The following is a 19,327-nucleotide window of genomic DNA, read 5'->3' as shown; positions in this document are numbered from 1 at the left end:
TTAGGAAGCAGATACCAGGTACAATTAAAAGTAAAAAAAAGAAATACCTAGAAGTCGTTAAAGAGGTAATAACCACCCTTCCAGGGAAGAAATGGGGCCCTGAGCACAGTTACTGCCCTCTAGGTAGAAGGAAAGCAAATGTTTGGATAAGCCCAGGTGATAACAGTTAAGGACTGACAAGGGTACTTAATTTTATTTAGGAGTTTATATTTCTTAAGCACCTGCTCCACTTCTGGAAAAATGTCTTTTTAAATAGAACGCTCAAGTTAATACGAATGATGTTCTTAGTAACTATATTTTATAGGAAATATAAAATATATATGAAAAGGCAAATAAAAGCAACACGAATTTAAAAAAGAGACATACGGATAAACGTTACATGGCTCAAGAGAGACCAGCCTGGATTTCAGGTAAAGCCTGAACAAGCACCCCTTTCCCTGTGCCAGCTACCTGCCAACACGGAAACTCGGGTCTTATTGACCTCCACCTCGCTAACTTCAGAGCTTCGGAGTCTGGTGTGTCAGCTAAATTCTTGGGAAGAAGGAAAATCAAGAAAAGAGAAAATACGGTCCACAGTATGCTGGGGGAGGGGGTGGCCAGGGGAGGAAAAGACTGAGTCAGATACATTCTCACCTTAAAAAAAATAAACCAACTCTAAAGAAAAATAGCTGATTTCAGATTTATAAAATTAGAAAACACGTGAGATCAAGCCATGACAGCATACATTTGAACCGGCCCTCTTCGTGTGGCGTTAACTGATTTAGTATTTCATTTTCCTTCATACTTTGCTAAAATCACATACAAATTCTAAAATGCCCAGTTTCCCACATTTTGTCCATTAAAAAAAACTATCTGAGGGACACCTGGGTGGCTCAGTCGATTAAGCATGTGACTCAACGTTTGGCGCAGGTCATGATCTCTGGGTCCTGAGATCGAGCCCCAGGTGGTACTCTGCGCTCAGAGCGGTCTGCTTGGGGTCCTTTCCCTCTGCCCTCCACACCCCCCACTCGTGCACACATGCTCTCTCTCAAATAAATGCATCAAATTAATTATTTTTTAAGTATTAAAAAAAAAAACTAGTAAGAATTCCATCCTGAGTCTGCCTGTATAACATTAAATATCCCATAAAGATTATGTTTTAGGGCGCCTGGGTGGCTCAGTGGGTTAAGCCGCTGCCTTCGGCTCGGGTCATGATCTCAGGGTCCTGGGATCGAGTCCCGCGTCGGGCTTTCTGCTCAGCAGGGAGCCTGCTTCCCTCTCTCTCTCTGCCTGCCTCTCCATCTACTTGTGATTTCTCTCTGTCAAATAAATAAATAAATAAATAAATTTTTAAAAAAAAAAGATTATGTTTTATTATTCAAGTGATTAAAGTCCTTTTAAAATACACTGGGTTTCTTAACTTAGACCAGAACATAATCACAGAGAATCCTTGCAGAAGACACAAAGTTCCGATCCTTCCGTGTTCTGACTTCCCGGAGCAGTGGACAGCCACGGAACGACAACTATAACGGCAGAGCAGTAAAATAATTTTCCAAAGCAAAGCACTAACCTAACAAAAACACCTGCGGAGGGCTCCTTTCATGTCAAAGCCCCTGCTCAAAGGAAAATCAATGTGCATGTGATTGCTAGTCCTGGGGGCTCCCGGGGCCCCAGGCTGAAGCCGCTCTCAGAAGCCGGCAGCCTCAGTCACTTCCTCAGGAAATGGGCCTGACCACAGTCGCCCCCAGCTCAGAGTGCTCTCCGGCAGAGAGGGTCTAGGATTTGGAAGAGGACACGTTCGCCACAACTAGCGACACTGGCTGGTCCCACAGGACAGACGCTCCTGCGCCCTCAAGCCTGGGGCTTCTGCTTTGTTTTGTGGCTTTTGTGGGGGCCCAGGTGGAAGGTGACGGGTCCCTCACTGCCGCAGCTGCTCAGACCCGCTCTGTATCTCCCTCCTCTCCCACCAGACGGTCTCGGGGACCCAAAAGGCACATGACACAGGGTGCTGTCTGACGAAACCGCTATCAAACATACCCAAATTAAGCCCCTCCAGTCAATCCACGTGACCACTGTTTTCTTTTTCTCGCTCAAGAGTCAAAAATAGAATTGTGCTGACATGCCCAGAGTGGTAAGGTTTTTGAGCCGGGGAACATCTACTTACTGAACATACAGAGCTTCCAAAAATACCTGTCTCAGGTTTTTCTTTAGAAAGCGGAATGTCGATTTAAAGGGCAGGGCTGCCCTCAGGTTAGCATTTCAAAGCATGGTTCTGCGAAGAAAGCTCCAAGCAGAAGGAAGAATTGACTGACTACCAAACCACCGCAGGCGACCTGAACCCCCAGACCTCGCTACCAGAACTGTTATCTGGCCGTGAACGCCCTCCCTAGGGCTGTCCTTCATTTCACCTCCAGGAATTCCTCTGGAAACCCGGTAATCCACCTGGTCTCACAGCTCTGCAGGTATCTGGTCTAGAACAACAAAAAGGTGCTCAGGGCAAGGGCTTGCCCAAACAGACCCCCGGGAGCTGCTAACGATGAGAGAGAACTTTCAGCTAAGGAGATTACCATGGGAGTCTCACTCTCCAGCAGCACACCCACGACCAATATATCCTTCAAGTCCAGACAGGGGGGAAAAAAGGCTCTTCTTAGGTTTTTCTTCTTCCCCTCCACAGGAAAAAAGGCAAGGATCCCATTTCCTGTACCTGGACTACATGATATTGACCTTAGGGCACAGGGACAATGTTTCAAACCAAAAAAAAAAAAAATAAATCTTCCAAAGTGAGAGTCACTGCTATAAAAAATGTTTGATGCAGAACCCTGGAAAAAATGGAAAGGTTCGTCGGTAAAGAGATGACTGAATCAACTGTGATATGTCCGCTTTATAAAAACTGTGGTGAAATTGACCACCTTAACCACTTTTTTTTTTTTTTTAAGATTTTACTTATTTATTTGACAGCGAGAGAGGGAACACAAACTGTGGGAGTAGGAAAGGGAGAAGCAGGCTTCCCACCGAGCAGGGACCTGGGGGATCACAACCTGAACCAAAGGTAGCTGCTTAACAACTGAGCCACCCAGGTGCCTCACATTGAGCATTTCTAAGTACACAGCTGAACAGTGTTACCTACATTTACATTATTTATAATACATCCTTTTACATTATTTATAATACATCCTTTTTATGGAGTATTACGCAGTCATTAAAGTAAGGCAGACGAGGGACACCTGGGTGTCAGTTAAGCCTCTGACTCTGGGTTTCAGCTCAGGTCATGATCACATGTGTCCTGGGACTGAGCACCCCAACACCCCCTCCCCAACTCCCCTCCACCCCCACACTGGGCCCCCTGCTCGGTGGGGAGTCTGCCTGAGGATTCTCTCCCTCTGCCCCTCTCCTCACTCTCCACAGTAAATAAACAAATCCTTAAAAAAAAAAAAAAAAGTAAGTGTGTTATAGATACTAACATGGAACCATCAAGGTACACCATTTCATGAAAATAAAAATCAGGTCATAAAACAGTATCTAAATTACACTAAAATTAAAAAGAAAAAACAAGCATACTGCATTTTATATGTTTCTACATATAGGTATGTAAAATGAAGAGATATGTAAAATTCACAGAAAGGATTAGGACGCACACCAAACATTCTGTCACTTGAATCCAGAAAAGAGCAGGGGATGATGGGAAGGCAGGGGCAAATATTTTTCCGAGTTCATCCACCGAATGTAGGTGTGCATTTTCAAAATTTCATACCCACAGGAAAGTAGATGAGAGTTTATATTTCTTGTGAACTTAGGGATAGTCAAAGTCACCAATCTTGGTAAATTCTGTCAAAGGCACTTTTGCTCCAGCCCCATTTCCCACCGGATTTACGTTCTTATTTTAAGTGAAGACCCTGGTGCTGGTCATTTGCTAATTCATCAATGAGTTTAGAGAAATACTGAAAGGGTCTGGGCTAAACCTGTCACCATCAATAAACTTCAGGAAAGTTCACCACGTCCTCTGCTTAAAGTGGAATGTTATTCAAAAGGTTTCATGAGAAAGTTTAAAAAAAAAAAAAAAAAAAAAAACAACCCACCATTATTAGATGTAAAGTGCCTTTTTTTTTTTTAAATGAAACATGTTTGGTGAATTCCAATATTTCAAACTCAAGAAATCACTTGCCGATTTAAATGCTGAAACAAAGGATCCCTACCTTCAAGAGTACTCTTCAAGAGCAGAACCCACAAAAGCTTTAGCATTCCTTTGGCATTTTATAAATACCACATTTTTTTAGTAGCATCTCTACAATTCTAGCTTGAAGCAAAGGATCGATTTGCTAAATTACAAGTGATATGTTGAGTACACAATGGAGAACTTCAAAGTAATTTTCCTTTGTCACCTGAATAAGCCTTCTCAGTTTTCACACATAAACCCTAAATCCTGCAATGGAAGGCTTTGTCCCTGAAATGCTACAATCAAACCAGCAGATCCGTTTTCTATGGTTTCTTACTCATTTTACCAGCGTTGTTGTTTTTTGTTTTTTTCAACTTAAATACTAAATTTCAAATATGTGCAAACAGTTTTGAGACTCCTAGCATTAGACAACACAGAAAAGAAAACCAGCAGCTCACAGTATGTTACACTCCTTGGGGGATCTGCACAGTTTCAAGATGCCCGCTTGCCTGCTTGCTCGCTTTGCCTGGCGGTCTTTGTGGGGAATTCTCACTGCCCCAAGTTTTGAAGTATCGTTCTTGCCCTAACGCTTTCAGTCCGTGGTTCTCAAGGGGGGCAACTCCCCTTCACCATCCCCACCCCATCCCTGCCATCTAGCAAGGTCTAGAGACCTTTCTGGCCGTCACATGTTGACGGCAGAGGGTGAGGTGAGGGGTGCGTATCAGTGTCGGGGATGCGGCCGCCCGTCCTGCAATGCCCAGGACAGCCCCACAACACAGCACTGTGCAGCTCCAAATGCCAACAGCACTGAGGCTGAAAAGCTTTGCTCCAAGTAAACAAGAGATTTTCCCATTACCACCCTGTCCTCCCCTCACCAAGACCTAAACCTCTTAAAATCACCAGAAACCTGCCTTCCCACCAGCCCCCAAGTCACCCAGGTGGAGATGGTGGCCGGCCCCTGCAAGCGCCTCGGCCCCCTTCCTCTCCACCCACTGAAAAGTGTGCTCGGAGGACTCCCTGCATCCCGATCGCCAACGCTCTCACATTCATTTCAAACTGACGCCATCACCTGAGCACTGAACGATTCTCACCAGACACGTTTCATTCAAAACATGTTTGGGATTATGAACGGTACTGCTTTCATCGATGAGCTACAACTAAGAGCCTCGCCCCAAAGTTACCATTCACAGCAGGCCAACTGGCTGTGGACCTTACAAATAACTCACTCACAAATTCTCTTCCCGGGGTAGAGAGGAGGCAGAAAAACACACAATGAATCACATCACTTCACCAATCACTATATTATATAAAAAGGAAAAGATCGGAGGAAGCCCTGGCCCTCCCCCTCTCGAGGCCCTCCTATCTTTCACTAAGTTCACATCAGTGACAGCCAACAGCCCGAAGGATGTTCACCCAGGAATGTTCCACCAAAAAGGGATCCCATAGCCAGGGAATGTGGGAACCGCTGGATTAAATGTGTGCGTGCATGCATACACACACACACAGCTCTCTTCCTGGATCTGCTGCTGTGAACTCCCAGAGAGAATCTTCATTCTGGGGCCCCAGGCTGGGAGGACCCTCCAAGAGGACTGGTGGCCAGAAGCCTGTGGGTGAGACATCTTTGGGACACGCTTGCAAACAAGGTGTAAGTAGCTGTTCTCCCTGGAGACGGCTCTCGGCAAAGAGGAACACATTCTGGAATGGAGTGTGCCGGACATGCGCCATGCCCATTCTCCTGACGTTTAACTTCATGTTTCTCCCAGCAGCTCCACTCCCCGAGCTCCTCCGCATTAACCCCGAGACAACTCAAGAAAGAGCAAGGGAACAAATCTATTCATAAAAAGCTGATCCTAAAGGGGCTGTGCCTTAACCTTAATGCCGCCAAAGTGATGATAAAGACATTGACGGCGGGTAATGACTGCCAAAGGACGCTGTCTGTCTTGCCAGACGCACACACCCACAGGTAGAGACACACGTGTGGTCAAGAAGACAAGTCAGGAAAGGCAGCAAGGGTAGTTCTCAATGTTTACCTGCCTTCAGCCGCCAGAACCACATCAGTGTCACAGAGCAGGCCAGAAATACCTCTCGGACCTCAACAATAGGAGAAATACTGGCTGACCCAGAAGCAGCGGCTTTGAACCTCAAAGACACGTGAGCCTGCCGTGGCCAGGCTGCAGAAATGACATCTGTAAACCACAGTGTGCGGTCATGGCTCAAAGCACGGGCTCCGGAGGAAGACAAATGTGAGTGAGCCCTGGCTCTTCCCCTTCCAAGTTACGAGACTCTGGGCAAGTTACTTAACCTCTTCAAGCTTCTGTTTTCTCATGTGTAAAATGGAAAAAATAAGACCCACTCCAGAGTTACTGTGAAGGTTAAATACAAGAAGCCAGGGGCGCCTGGGTGGTTCAGGCGACTGAGCGTCCGAATCTCGGTTTCAGCTCAGATCACGATCTCAGGGTCGTGGGATCGAGCCCCATGCCCAGCTCCCTGCTCAGCACGGAGTCTGCATGTCCCCCTCCTTCTGCTCCTCCTTCTGCTCCTCCTCAGCTCTCTCTCTTTCTAAGAAATAAAATAAAATCTTAAAAACATAATAATAATCCAGGTAGTTACTTACTTCTACCTGAATTATCTGGCATTTAGTTTAGTCCTAATTACTCTGGGTTATTATAGTATCAAAACAAGGTCAGGGAGAGGATTCCAGCAATGAAACCCCAACTCCGGTGCTCTCAGATAGGGGATAACAAGACCTATGCCATTAGAATTCCCAGCCACTACCTGGGACAGAACAAGCATCCAAAAGTGCCTCCTGCACACAGACGGCCCCACAAGGTCTTCTAAGAAGCACAAGAGACGCAGAACAAAGGTTTCCTGTCCTCAGTGACCTGAAATAAGAGCACTGTGTAACCAAAGAGGTTACAGCTACGTGTGAAATTCCAGCGGAGGTCGACAATATCCTAATGCTGCAGATGAGGAGAACACAAATGTTTTACAGTTCTATAAGTCATCCAAAATCAAAACCATTAAAGCCTCATTATTACTACTCAAGTGCTGAACTACGTGTGTTTCATCTTTCCCCAAATTAACATCGGCCAGATAAACCAGACTTGGCCTTCTGCCAAATAGGTATGTGCTATATGGAGCCTCAAACACAAGCAATAATGTGCATGCACACGCGCGCAGACACACACCCCTGCCCGGGAGAGGCCTCAAATACACAGCAACGTACCCATGAGCCCTACACATTAGGCCTGATGTGTAGCCATCTAGCCAAATTTCCTACCTCCAGAGTCTCATTCCAATGCATAACTCAGATAATTGGCCTTCGCCATTTACGGAGCAAATGCTGGAAGCTAAACATATCGTTTTTGTGATTTTGAGTAAACAGAAAATCAACAAAAGAGTCCCAACTCTATGCTCCAAAGAGCCCCTTCACTTTAGCTACTATACCGGAGAATGCTAAACGGTGTAGGATTGGGGTCAGGAAGACCCTGGCACGGATGCCAATTGCCAACAACTAATCTTCTGCATGTGTGTTAACCTCTCAGAGCCTCAAGTTTTTCAGGCATACAACAGGGTAAGACCACCCCCTTGCCAGGCAATAGATGTGTCACTAGGGGGTGTTTCACTAGCCCAGTGCAAACTACCACCCGCGCAGTGCTGGCGTAACCGGGCCCTCCAACTCACAGCTGAGCAGACAGGACCTGTTAGCTGCAGGTCTGGAGAACCAGAAGTGGGACTAAGCAACACAGGGGATGTTACTAGGACTTTCATTTTTAAGATTTTATTTATTTATTTATTTGACAAAGAGACAGCGAGAGAGGGAACACAGTAGGGGGAGTGGGAGAGGGAGAAGCAGGCTTCCTGCAGAATGGGGAGCCCGACACGGAGCTGGATTCCAGGACCCTGCATCATGACCTGAGCTGAAGGCAGATGCTTAACACACTGAGCCACCCAGGTGCCCCGTTAGTAGCAGTTTAGACAGGGATGTGGGAACACAGGAGCTGTGGGACAGTCACCATTGCCAAGTGCACCGGAAGGAGAATGCAGTTCCACCAAAGGAGAGGCACAAAGACACAGCAGAGGCCATGTGGCCCTGAAAAGAACACAGAGTAAGCTCAGTACAAGACGACACGGGAGCCCTCCCCAGCAGCAGGCGTGGCCTCATCATCAACACCTCCTCCTCCGGAGTGAGTTTGAAAAGCCGCATCTTGATCATGTGTCCTATGAAGTCAGGAAAACTCCAAAGGATCTAGTATTTTAACACCTTTCCGCATCCACCTTGCATACAAGGAACTACTGCTTCTCCCAGTCCACTCTCCTAACCTCAACCACCTGAGCAACAAGTGCCCTGACCTGCCACGTCACAGGAAGGCTGCCCCGTAGAGCTGGTTCTGATTCGGTGATGCAGAGATCATCGGCAAAGGCAGCTCATCTTGCCCTCATTCCGGGGGCCTCTCCTCTGAGCACACAGTCCCCATCGCCCAACTGCTGCTGTCCTGAACTCCTACAGAGCCGCCGCTTCTGCGGCCTCATGCTCCACTGGTTCCCGCCTGGCCACTAGACTCGTGACCATCCGTCCAGCTTGGCTCTGTCTTCTGACAACCCGAGTGTCTGTCTAGTCTCAGACTCCCAACTTCTCCTGACGCTTGGCATGCTCCGAAAGCCTTTGCACTTACGACCTCCCCCGCTGCACTCTGAACTCACCCGCAACTCAGACTGAACTTCCACAGTCCCAACCCCTTTCCCCACGGCTGGCCCCACCGCCTGGCCACCCTGAACACCCAGCCTTGCTGCCACCCCACCCCCCAACCCACCCCCAACCCACCCCCTCCCCTTCCAGCAGTCTGGGACTCCTCAGCAGCTTCGCTCACGGGCCAGGCAGACACCCCCACCGCACCAGGCACCGGGTCCTGCGCCAAGCAGGGAGCTGACAGATTTAGCCAACAATTAAAAATCCTGTTCACTGTGCCAGATTCATATATCGCAGAACTCTCGGAGTCCAAATTTCCAGTAAGATCTAAAATTCAACTCGTGTTTCTGTGAAACGGAGTTTTCTTACAGAGCGATGGGGACGGTAACCTAATGTATCATTTAATCATCATTTAATCATTAGCTCATTGAATCAATACGCGTCCCCAGATTTAAAAAATACACGGGAGCTGGGCGCCTGGGTGGCTCAGTGGGTTAAGCCGCTGCCTTCGGCTCAGGTCGTGATCTCAGGGTCCTGGGATCGAGTACCACATCGGGCTCTCTGCTCAGCAGGGAGCCTGCTTCCCTCTCTCTCTCTCTGCCTGCCTCTCAGTATACTTGTGATTTCTCTCTGTCAAATAAATAAATAAAAATCTTTAAATTAAAAAAAAAAATCATTTAAAAAAAAAATACATGGGAGCTGCCTGGGTGGCTCAGTCATTTGAGTGTCTGACTCCTGATTTGGGCTCAGGTCCTGATCTTGGGATCCTGGGATCGAGCCCCAATGTCGGGCTCCGTGCTCAGCAGAGAATCTACCTGAAGATTCTCTGCCTCTCCCTTTGCCCCCTTTAAAGATTAAAAAATGTTAAGATGTTTTTTAAAACTTGTTTAAAATTTGAAAAATTTTAAAATACACTAAATTTTGCACAACCTCTTAAGAGTTCAAACACACAACACATCAAGCTCCCTCCTGAAACCCCATTTCTGGTTTGATCAAAGACCAAGACCTCCTGATCCAAGGACTCCAGGCCAGCTGCCTTCACCCTGGGCTAAGAAGCAGGTGGTGGTGACGACTCATCCCTCCACACTTGGGTGTGAGGTGCGCACTGTAACTCCCATTCTAAGGGAAAGTCACAAGCCACCTCGATTCCTTGTCAGGCACGGAGGCAGAAACAGTGGCAGGCCCACTGCTCCGAGTCCTCATCTCTCTCAGATACAGACTCTGAACCAAACACAGCACAGTCACCCCCGAGTGTCGACTTAAGGCCGGTCTTCATCGCAAGGACTTCAAACGGAGACCCCTGCCACATAGCTCAGTGTTAAAATTATCTTGTATTTTATCAGACGACAGGTGCCGAAGGGGTTAGGATAAGAACAGGAATATGTCGATCCGGTCCAACTGTGTGTACATAGAAATCAGCGTTCATGCCCAGCTGGGCACCTGCCACCAAAAACCAGTTCTGGCCCCATGTGCACTTGCTGGCATCCCAGGCAAAGCCACAGGGTGAGGCCCTGCAGAATGAGGCAAGTTTTAGAGAGTCAGATCACTCTGGAATCAGAGGAAGCATGTCCAAAACCCAAGGAAGGAAACAGCACAGACCTCCGCTACCCAACGTGTGGTCCAGCAACAGGTCACCACGACCGGCGTGAGCCCGTTAGAGGAGGGACAGAACCCTGGCCCACTCAGCCAGCCGGCATCACTGTCTGCACAATCTAACACAGCCCCAGGGGATCTGCATGCAAATTAAAATGGGAGAAATGCTATCTAGACAACAAGGGCACCCGGGACCAGGTATGGGACTCTGAGCAAGAGGAACAAGACAGGAACACCAAGCAGGAACCATTATTCAGAAAAGGCAGTAGGACTCCCAAGTCAGCTCATCCCTGGCCCAAATCCAAGGTCTGTCACTCACGAGCAGTACCACCCTGGGCCAGTCACTTCACCTCCCCAGAGTCTCACCGGGAATGGTAATCACACTTCACAGGGGACATTAGGTGTAAGCATCTAGCTTACGTGGTCAACGTGTGATCTGCACTGGTTCCCTGTCCGTTTAGAAGCAGACACCGGCCTGGCACGGCTGTCTAGACCCAATAATGCAGAGACATGAACTAGAGACACGTGTGAGAGAAGAGGGTCCAAACCAGCGGAGCACGAGTTTCTCTAACCAGGAGGCATCACATCGACCTTCCACTATCTTTTCCAACCAAAAGGGTAACTCAACACAATGAACTTCAACACTTCAGGGCACCAGAGAGACTCTACCGCTCAATTTCTTTAGATGTCCATCTAACGGTCCAGACCAGCCCTGTCCAACAGAGAAAGAATAAAAGCCACACATACAGTTTTAAATTTTCTAGCAGTCACATTTAAAAAAGAAAAAAAGGGGGGGGGGCAAAACAACATTAATAATTTTAGTTTAGTAATAAATTGTATTCAACCACAAGAGCCTTGCTGTAACATGTAATCAATATGAAAAAGTATTAATGAAATATCTGCATCCTTTTTTCCCCTTTTGTCTATGTCTGCAGAACCTGATGTGCGTTCCATGCTTACAGCTCAGCCCAGTTAGGACCGGTCACACTGCAAGCAAGCACTCTACGGCCCTATGGGGCTAGCGCCCACTCTATCGACAGAGAAGTTTTAGACATTAAAATATGACCCGCAGGTTCCTTCTCCACTCAGACTTCTGTCACCACCATATCCCGGTGTGCAAGATAACAAGTATCCAGTCGCTGCCAAGCAAACGTGGGAAGCAGCGTGCCATGGGAGCAGGGACGGAGCGGAGGCTGTGGCTAACCTGTCATATTTGCACAGTCAGGTTTTGTTTCTTTTAACTCTGGCTAACATAAATTACATCAGCTAGGCTACAGCCACCACTGATGGGGCTGGATTTTTCTGGAAACAAAGACAGTCAAAGTACGAGATGATAATGACAACATTCATCCAATGTTTTCCAGCTACAAATGAATGTCCAGCCAAGTGGGAACAAGGACACTGTCCTCCTGCCTACATTTCCCCTACTTCTATACCAGGTATCGGGCAGCTATCACTGAAGACAGGCCGGGAGACACTCAACTGTGGGCCAAAACAAAACTACTTAAAACTGAGCTAACGGGCACGACAGGAGAAATAACGCCCTCTACGATGAGGAGAAATGTCAGCAAAGGCCCTTCCCCTACCCCAGGGAAGCTGGGAACACAGCACAGCAAAGATCCAAGGGAGGACTCACCCTGTCGCAGACACTCTATGAAGCACCTTACATGTTCTTAATCTTCGTAACGACCCTCAAAAGAAAAGCAAGGCCTAGAATTTAAGGAACTTGCTCAAGGTCCCATGGTGGCAGAATGCAGCCTGAGGTCACCAAGAGCCAGGCAAAGGCCACTGAAAATCCCCGTGGACCAAGCCCCCCGATTTCACTAGAACACTCAGCATGATCACGTCTCAAACTAGAGACCTCAAACTACCTCTCCCACTCTTGCTATGTTAAATCAGCAGAACAGTTCAAGACCAGCTCACCAAGGAGAACCAGTGTGGTTCACAGGACCTAACGATGGTATGAGGAGCGGGCATACACACCACCCAGCCCATAACAAACTGGAGGGCAGCGAGACAGTCTGTGATACACAAGCTGCCGCAGACCGGGAGCTGAGAGTGCTGGGTTCCAGGTCCACCTACCAGCCCCACTCTCCCCCCAGTTTGGGCTCACTGCAGAAAAGGAGATTAGTGTACATCTTTGAAGTATTTCCAGCTAGCAGACCTTTAAAAACAAAAACAAAAACAAAACACAGGGCTCCAAATTTTCTTAGGTTTTCAGCTACCTAACTGCAATTCAGATCCCTAGAAAGAATTCTGTTCCTGTTGGAAGAAAATGATCAAAATCAATACCCATAATGAGACCAATGAGTCAACCTTTGCAAAGCCAGAGTTTATGTCCCAAAAAGGAAAGGCTGAGTTGAGAAAACATTCAAGAACAACACCTTGATTTTATCTTTAGGCCTCTCTAAATCCTACAAGATGCCTGGAATTTCTTCTTACGTCAAGCTGTACTAATATCTAACTGAAAACAAAACAAAACCCGCATCTTCTGTCCCTAAGGACCATCAATTACAGGCAACTTAGGAGGGAACACTTGGGGACAGCTAAAAAGGCTACTTTGAGTTTGTCTAAAAATTACTTATTTCAGTCTCCAGATTTAGATCAAGTAGAGTTTGCTTTCCTCCTCTCATTCTAAAAGAGGAAAAATTTAGAACTTCCTGTCTGCAGAAGATGACTCAAAGAATTCTTTAACTGTGTTTACTTGTTACCGAAACTAAAGATTCTTCTCAGCACTACTTTCAATCTGAGTTCTTTCCAAAGAACAAATAAAAACAAAAATGTCCCTGTTCCTTCTCCCTTCCAATCTGTATCCTCACCCGAAAGTGCCCAGTACAAATGTCCTCTTCTCAACCCGCTTTCTTGCACCGTCTCTGACGGAGACTCTCCTCTCTCCGTGCTGAGTGAAGTCGGGAAAACGGGGCTAATTACAAGGGAGCCTCAACTGTGTCCCAGACTTCTCCACGACACGTTCTCACCTCAGCCATCGTCAACTGCCACTTCTAACGTGAACCTTATCAGTGCCTTTACTGTCTAGGGCCTACCTGTGCCCTCTCAGGCTCCTCCTCCACACCCCTAAACACCTTCCAGGGTTTCCTCATGCTCTGCTCCCCAAAGCAGAATGGCCTGGTGGTGAGGAACAAGCCTCAAATTCTGCCTCTGGTAGGACTTACAAGCCGCCTTGGCCAGGGTCTTTGTTTCCCACCTGATCACGGGGATAAAAGGACCCAGCTCCTCTCGCTGGTTCAGTATGACGGGAGATAACCAGCAGAACGGCCTCCAGGATGGGCTGCGTGTCTGCAGATGTCAGCTACTAAGATTACTTTCTGCCTCTCCGGAAATGTCTTGCCCTCCCATTTTCCAAAGCATGCGTGGTAAGTTCCTCAGCTGCTCCTTCTTTAAGGCTGTGACTATATAAACCATTATCTTATGGAAGCCCAAACTCAACTTTTTTTTACATCTTTCTTCTATCATCTCTGTTCCATGCCCATTCCTCCAGCCCAAAGAGATCCTGGCAACAAAGGACACCTCCATGGGCGACCCAACCCAAACTTGACCTCACCGTATGGAGCCCCTTCACATCCGCCCTCCGAATCTATTCTGCCTTCTGATGGAGGTCTGTCCCAGACAAAAGCAACCAGCAGCAAATCACCTCAAGGAGCAAACTTGGCGCTGTCCTGTTCCTCCCTCTCCCCCACCCCTGCCCATGAGTACACACCCCTCCCCCACCTACCACTCCATCCCACTGCATCGCCTGGGGTCAGGCCCTCCTCTGTCCCAGATTTGCTACGGTGGTCCCCTCCTGTGACCTCCTTGTTTCCAGCGAGAAAAGCCTCCCTTCCCTCCTCAGACACTGCCCCAAGGCCGAAGGCTTTAGGCTTCTACCACCTCCACAAGAAAGTCCTCACTCGAATATTCTGTAGAGAATGACCTTCTGGTCATTCTGGCCCTTGCCAGCCTCCTGATGTCCCCGCCTCCTCTCCCACAGCCACCCGGCTCTCCCGGCCCCATGCACAACTCCAGGCTCGCTCAGTGTCTTTCCAAAGGACTCCACACTCTTCCCCGGTCTCTGCCTGCTGTTTCTCCTCTTACCCATCTTTCCCGGTTCGCCCCAGAAGCCACCTCTTCGAGGGCTCCTCCCTCTGGACACTGGACATTAGGTGGCCCATTCACATTCCTGTCATAGCACCAGTAGGCTACTTCCCACTCCAGTTTTCTCTCTGGATTCCTTTTCTCTTGGTACTCCCAGGGCCTAGCAAAATGTCTGGGGCTTTGTAAACATTCAGTAACTGTAAAATGGATGAAATAATCCCCCAATTAAGATCACTTCCCACTTCTCGGGCTCTTCTCTGTCTCCAGTACCCAACCTTGGTCTGAAAAAATGTTTAAAGTTAAAAGAAAATAAAAAAAAATTTTTTTTTTTTTAATCTCCCCAAGTCTCCCAGCTTCACTGCCTGGATTTTGCTTAAATGTTCTCATTTCCTTAAAAGGCATCAAACCTGAACAATACCTTCAGATATTAAAACCACACCCATATTCTGGCAGTCAAAAACTCGGGCAAATCATAATTAATAATACGTTGTTTACGCAAGTCCGATTTCAACAAAGAACTTCGGTACCACTTTCCGGGACTGTGATTCTGCTGTTGTCTGGCGTGGCCCTGAACCTGAAGACAAATGTCAAAATTAAACTGCCAACTGTTTCTGAAGAGACGAAAAATGATTGCTGTAGGAAATAAAGGATATTTTACCACCGGCAGTTTTCTGTTTCCACTTTTGGCTAATTCCGATTAGTTCTGGGTTATAAAGCATGTCATCCCGTTAGTGAGTGGTCCTATTATCATAATCATCTCTCGCGCGTCTTCAGATAATGCTCCCTGCGACGTCTTACTTGGGAAGTCTTAACTGCCGCTGACAAGGCCAGCTCTCTCTCTCGTGAGCTGCGAGGAAGAGCTGAACGTGCTTTCGCTTGGACTTCTAATTCTTAGGCACTGACCCTATGACCCAGCCACGCCACCTGCCCCCCATGTATTTAGGGAAGAGACGTAGAAACTTAGGTTCAGACAAGAGCCTGTATGCAAATGTTTAGAGCCACCTTACTCGCAAGCACCCGCCAAGCAGAAGCACCCCACACGTCCGGGGGAACGAAGAAACACACTGTGGTATGTCCATATCGCGGTCCACAGCTTGGCAACGGAAAAGCAGCCGGTATGGCTACACACGGCAACGTGGATGAATGTCAAATGCGCTTTGCTAAAGGAAAGAAGCCATTCATATGACATTCTGGAGAAGACCAAATATAGGGACAGAACAAACCAGTGGTTGCCAAGGGTTTGGGTGGGAAGAATCTGACCACCAATGTAGAGCAGGAGGCAAGTTTCGGGAGTGACGGAACCACTCCCTGTGGACGGCACGGGTGGACACACAGCGCTCTACACTAGTCAAAACCCCTAAGACTCCACACCACAGAGCAGATTTCACTGTATGTAAATTTAAAAGTTTAAAAAGTTAATTATTTAACCATGACTTGGTTAAAGATCATCCCTCGAATGTAATTAACACACAGGTGTAGATTTCCTCAATGCTTTACTGCGGATGTGGTTACTGTACTGATTCGGGTGAGATGTTAGGGGAATGAGGAGAGAGCAACCCCAAATCTTTTCCAGATACTTTCGGTTTCCCTCGCACTGGCAACCATCCCAGGGCCCCATATCGGGACAACCTCTGCTCCAGCTGTGAAGAGCTAGATGGGGAGTTCCAACAAGGAGATGAGGGACCTTATTCAGACCCAAGAGAAGACAGACCCAAGAAAGCATTTCAAGGGAAGAAATAAAGAGGGCTGGGAGACACAAATCTGAAAACTCGAACTCATCCGAGGCAAAGGTATACACAGAAAATTCCACCTACGTGGGCCCTGCCTCCCTCCTAAACCCTTCTTTTAAGGAGTCAAGGTGGGTAGGGGCAGGGAATCTCTTTGTGAGAGAAGAGAGGGGGAAAAGAGAAAGCAACCAGCCTCCTCTCCTGAACCAGGATGCTCAGAGTCCTAAAAGCCCAGGATCTAATGTTCCTTAACACGCAAAAAAAAAAAATCCAAAGAAGCAAAGGATGAAAACAAAGGTTCAACACCCTGTGACACTTTCTTTCCAGCGTACCCTCATCAGCCAAACCCACACATTCTTCCTCCAGAGAGGATGGCCGGCTTGTCACCCTCCTCAGAACCTGCCGCAGGCGATCCCTGGCAGGCTCCAGGTGTGGCCTTCCGCATGGCGACAGTGACAGCAAGGACACAGGCCCAGCCCCAAGTGTGGGAGCTACCCTGCTCTCACACAGGCCCTGCCCCAAGTGTGGGTGCTACCCTGCTCTCTCCTGGCTCTTCCAGGAAGGAGAATGGTGTTGCTTACTCTCCACACTCACATTCACATTCCCAAGCTCAGAAAGCTCTGGGTTCCTGTCCTGGGAGACCTGGGCCTGCTACATTGTTAGACCTCAGCAGGAGATCGCCACCTGAGACAAACCTCAGTCCACAGATGAGCTCTGATTGCTGCCCTGGAGAACCAGCTCTCCAAGCTTAAACAGCCCTCGCAGCTGGAAAGGCTGGCCTAAATGCAAAACAAATGCGATTTTCCAGGAGCCTTCTGGGGGGAGGAGGAGTAACAAAGCTAAAAACCACAGAGAGAGTCAACCAGAACATTCTGCGCCATGCAATTCCTTACAAAAAGGGCTCTTAAAACAGACTATCAAGAAACATTGATTGCAAGGGGTTAGCTGTCAAAGTTAAATAAAAACCACTGCCTTTCTAAAGACGGGAATGAAGGACTAAATTATAAAACAGCTTATTGTATTAAGCTAATTAAGGTTTATCATATTCGCCATCTGAGTTTTAGTTGGCACCAGAAAAGCAGGAGCAGCATATCGTGCAACGTGGATTGCGATCTGCTTTGCAAGCAGATTTCTACCACACTCAGACAGTGAACCTCTGGCAGTCGAAAATGATGTAGAATTGAACACCCATTTCAGCACAGTGATTTGTAAAGAATTTTGTTCCATCGTGTAAGCTATTTACTGGTCTATCAGACGGAGATTACATTTATCTTTATTAAATACTGTGCAAAGTACTCTGAGCTAACCGTGCACTCGCTTCCCTTTTGCCAGCTTTATCACATACTGGGTTCTCTGCGATCACATGAAAAAAACCCTTAACAATAAAAACCCTAGCATACTTGACACCCTTCACCGCAGATACTCTGCCCACCAACTGCCAGCACACAACTTAGCATATTCTAAGATCCTCGGCATTTCTGAAAAGGCTCGACTCTGCGCAAATCAAATCGAGGAGAAACAAAATGCCCTCTTCAAAGTAGGGGACAGATGTATTTTCCAATCCTGTCCTCTCTGAGCTCCTCCTGACTGTCCTCCTACCAGACCAGGACCCAGAACAAGTTCTGTGTGTCGTGGAGATCATACTGGATAGGATTCTGGAGCTGCTGGCTTCCTGTTTGGGGAAGTTGCAGCTCTTTTCACCAGGAACCCCAAGGCAAAATGCTTAGTGCTCCCCCGGTAAGCGCTCACTCTCTTTGTTCTTTACTTGGCCAGACTCATGCCTGCTTTCTTCTCCCTGCTCCTCAAAAACCTCTGGCTTTGGGGGTACATACAAACACCAGCCTGAGGAGAACAGCGAGCTCTTTAAGGCATCAGATATTTTCCACCATCCACTGCTACAAAGCTTTTGAGTTAACAGGAATCTTTTCACAGATGAAGCCAGACTAGCCGGTTTCCTCCTGGTACTGCATTAGCATTCCACATTAAAATGTATGCCACAAATAATCCAATGGCAAACTCACTGTCAACAGCCCCTAAAATCAATAAAAGCCATTCCACCACTTGACTCCGAGTTGAAAAACCTTTCAGGTTAACACAGAGCACAAGGTAAAAGGAAGGTGAGGAATGAACAAAAGGCAAATCTACCTTCAGACTCCTCAAATAGGCTGCCTCGATTTGGCCAAGTCCTTCCTTTTTTTTTTGGTCACCATCGGGATAATGCTACATGTGTGCTGCTTTAAGTCTCATGCAAACCAGTACATTCTCCACAAGGCCCTGATGCCTACCGTTCTCTAAACTTGCCTCTTTCCAGGCCTGCCTCCTTCCCAAGGACTAGCCACATGCGAATTAAGGAAGTCATTCTGATTTTGTCTTGATAGCAATCCCATCATAAAATCACCCTAATCCCATTAAACTTGGATAACATTAAGAGTATTCCCTCTCCACTCTGAACCCAAAATTATCTCCAGGGTACCAATCCACTGTCCATCTGCCTCTGCACGGACCTTCAAATAAAACACTTAAATTCATGCTCAAAATATCATATCTCACCTTGTGAACCTTGACCTTTTGGAAAGACTTTGGCTCAATGTTCAGTGACTGTCACACGGTTTTGCATTCTCTGCAAATATGAAAGGGTTAAAAGCAGCCCCAGTCAACAGGCCTACAAGGAAAAAAAAGACAGCATGTATGCCTTACAGCATCACTGGAACGCATTTATGCTCATTTCCTAGAACAATATTGTTACCTTTTGGCCTTCATAATAGTCAGAAGGATCCCCAACACCCTTTAGTAGCTTCTAAAAGGAAAAGCACAAAATAGAACATACCCTGCAAGAGAGAAAAAAAAAAGCATGCAAAGTAGCATTCTCCAGCAACAAACAAAACTACCATTACAAACCCATCAGTTCATTTTGGTTTTGTTTTGTTAAAAACACAGAGAAAGAGAGAGAGAAAGAGAGACTGCAGAAACCAAGTGTCCCCACCCTAGCAAGGCACATTTTTTCTTTAATAAGGGTCATAAATCTCAGCTCCTTGTCCATCCCTTAAGCAAAAGAAAAAGGCAGGAAAAGCCCAAGTAATCTCAGACCTTGCA

The 19,327-nt window shown here is 47.2% G+C and overlaps 1 protein-coding gene across 14 annotated transcripts in view; it reads right to left on the bottom strand.

The window, feature by feature from the left end:
• The window catches only part of ZNF532 (zinc finger protein 532), a 107,773-nt gene that overhangs the window by 86,094 nt on the left and 2,352 nt on the right, over positions 1 to 19,327 (bottom strand). For 5 of the 14 annotated variants that reach the window (XM_004745566.3, XM_045065676.1, XM_045065677.1 and 2 more), the window contains exons 2-3: positions 18,981 to 19,062; positions 18,785 to 18,896 (exon numbers count right to left, since the gene is read on the bottom strand). The exons of 7 other annotated variants lie outside the window; for them this stretch is intronic. The gene's annotated coding sequence lies outside the window, so the exon portion shown is untranslated. The remainder of the gene's footprint in view (positions 1 to 18,784; positions 18,897 to 18,980; positions 19,063 to 19,327) is intronic. 2 more of the 14 variants (XM_045065678.1, XM_004745568.3) reach the window with 1 other exon arrangement.

Source organism: Mustela putorius, unplaced genomic scaffold (assembly GCF_011764305.1).
Source record: "Mustela putorius furo isolate JIRA1106 unplaced genomic scaffold, ASM1176430v1.1 tig00003858_pilon_pilon_pilon, whole genome shotgun sequence".
Taxonomy (NCBI): Eukaryota; Metazoa; Chordata; class Mammalia; order Carnivora; family Mustelidae; genus Mustela; species Mustela putorius.
The sequence above is the reverse complement of the archived record's forward strand: the minus strand, read 5'-3'. Positions and strand labels throughout refer to the sequence as shown.